Genomic DNA, 2,453 nt, shown 5'->3' with positions numbered 1-2,453 from the left:
CCATTCTCTTGACCTTCTTCCCATAAACTTGGAGTGCTAGAGGTTCAGAATGATTTGTGCAATTAATTAATTAATGTGTGTGGGGCGGTATGGTTGTGTGTCTGTGGACACTTGCACACATGCAGAGGTCAGAGGACAAGCAAGCTCGAGCCTTACTGATTGCCTTCCCCCTTGTTGGAGATGGCCTTTCTTTGCTGTTACCCATTGCATGTGGCAGGCTAGCTGGAGCCTTAGGAGGTTCTTTTTCCCCATTTCCTATACACCCACTCGTGGGTGTGCTGGGATCACAAGTTGGTGACCTATCACTTTTAGTTTTTAAACAGTCTGGTGATCCAAATTGAGTGGAATTATTGTTACAAACAATAACTGCCCCTTCCCCCAAGATGCATTGGGGAAATGACAACAATCCTATTTTGCTGAACTTGGAGGAAACAGTGGTAGGAGACTTGTCAGGCTTGTACAACAAGAGCTTTACCCACTGAGCCATCTCTCCTCCAGCCCTCAGGATTTAGAATTGTTGCTCTTTCCGTAAACAGATTCCATTGCCACATTGTCATGGTCCTCGGCATGTTCTTTCGGCTTCCTGGGTTACCTTCTCCTCCTCATAAGCTCCTCCTCTCTCCTGAAGACCTGATTCACATGTTTTTTGATCCCCACCTCTGTCCTTAGTAGGCATGATAAATCATTATTTTCTACCTATTTCATATTGAATTTCAATCTTTTGTAAACTGGTTTCTATAGCCATCCAGACTATAAGGAAGTGGGGAAGGATGAGAAAGAGCATAATCATTGCAATTGGGTAGTAGAGCGGGTCATGGAGGTCTTTGTCAACTCTTTAAAATGAAGGAATGTATATGCAGATAAGTTCTAAGCCTCGTGTCAAAGAGACAGATCATTGAGCTACAGAAATGAAGACAGCCTTTATCTTCAAAGAGGTAATAACAGTGAAGAAAGAGGAGGCTTATTAGGTTTACCTTTGCTCAAAGACGGCTTCTAGGCTCATCATAGAGATGTGCAGTGGTCTGAGAGTGTAGTAAAATCTTTATTGAAAAAATATATATATTAGCTTTTTTTTTCTTTTTTCTTTGAGGCGAGAGTGCGAAGGCAGTCCCCTTCTACCACACATCATCAGTCGAGTTTCCTGCATTTGGGGGAGTCACAAGGTCAGCACATCAAGAGTGCAATGGATAAGCCTTGCCCTGGGAAAGCCACCTTCGTGATCCTGGTGTCTCTCCTGCCGGTAAGAATGAAAATATATTTATTTACTAAGTACTTGCTTTTCTTAAATAGTAAAGTTTGGAAAGACTAAGTACAGTTGTCTGTAAAAACAATATCCCTCCCCCCCAAAAAAAGATGCATTGGGAAAATGACAACAGTCTTGTTGAACTTGGAGGAAAGGGGGAGCAGTGGTGGGAGACTTGCCTGAAGACCTATGTTGAAGGTACTAAAATAGCTTTGCATTGTGTGAAGGAAACAACAAAGAGCTGTTGACACGCGTGGGAATAGAAAGGGAAGTGACTGATATCTGTGTCTTGTGAAGACACAGTGAGATTGTATATGGAAGCTGCTCGGACACGAGGTGGGTACAGAGCAAGCCTCTGAATTTCTTGCTGCAATAACTCAATATTTTCTGGAAGAAGACATTCGTAGAAAGGAAAAGAGTTATATAAAAAGTCTAAATAAAGCTAACAAAGCCCCCTATCCAAACGGAGACCATAGGCATAAGCAGAATGGATTGCTTGTTCAGGTGACATGTTAAAGGTGCACAAGAAACAATCTGATCACCAACTGGTGATCCAAGAGAAACCAAAGCAGTGGCCTGGTCTTACCTAGGAAGTACAATGCCATTCAATAACAAAGCCAGAAGGTCAGAGGTCTAAAAGCACGTGGTGGGCGTGTGCTGAGCTTGTTGTTTGATGGGACCGCCCACAGATATGTGGGGTCAAAGAAAGAGAAGTGGAAGCAATGGTCACTTTGTGAGTCATCAGCGTCAAGGTAACTGATGACACCTTGTGACTCGAGTGAATTAGATTTTCACCAGACCATCTGGGTGCAGATTGTCTGTGAATGGGAGGAGAATTTGAACGGCAGGTAAGACTACAAGGTCCACAGATTTATAGAATCCTTCTTAAGATTATAAGAAACATAGTCCATCTTCACCATCAAATGATGAGCTTTAACAGGGGGCTGGTTTCACGTCTAATAAACTTCAGACTTTTTAGATGCTTTCTCTCTGAATAGTTGTGGCATATCATGTCTGCTGTGCACAGAAAAAATATAAACAGAACAAACCAACATACATATGTGTAATCTGAGACCACATAGTCAGTTATAACCTCATCATAGCAAAACGTAGGTGCTTTAAAATGGCAAAATTGGGGGCCGGAGAGAGGACTCAGCAATTAAGAGCATTGTCTGCTTTTCCAGGTGACCTGGATTTAATTCCCAGCACC

General features: G+C 42.5%; 1 non-coding gene across 1 annotated transcript; it reads right to left on the bottom strand.

Annotated features, from left to right (window-relative positions):
* Positions 1–1,087: 1,087 nt before the first annotated feature.
* Positions 1,088–1,248, bottom strand: LOC119806140. The gene has a single exon (XR_005284167.1). It is a non-coding gene; the product is annotated as a U1 spliceosomal RNA (small nuclear RNA).
* Positions 1,249–2,453: the final 1,205 nt, after the last annotated feature.

This window comes from Arvicola amphibius, chromosome 1 (genome assembly GCF_903992535.2).
Source record: "Arvicola amphibius chromosome 1, mArvAmp1.2, whole genome shotgun sequence".
In the NCBI taxonomy this organism is placed as follows: Eukaryota; Metazoa; Chordata; class Mammalia; order Rodentia; family Cricetidae; genus Arvicola; species Arvicola amphibius.
The sequence above is the reverse complement of the archived record's forward strand: the minus strand, read 5'-3'. Positions and strand labels throughout refer to the sequence as shown.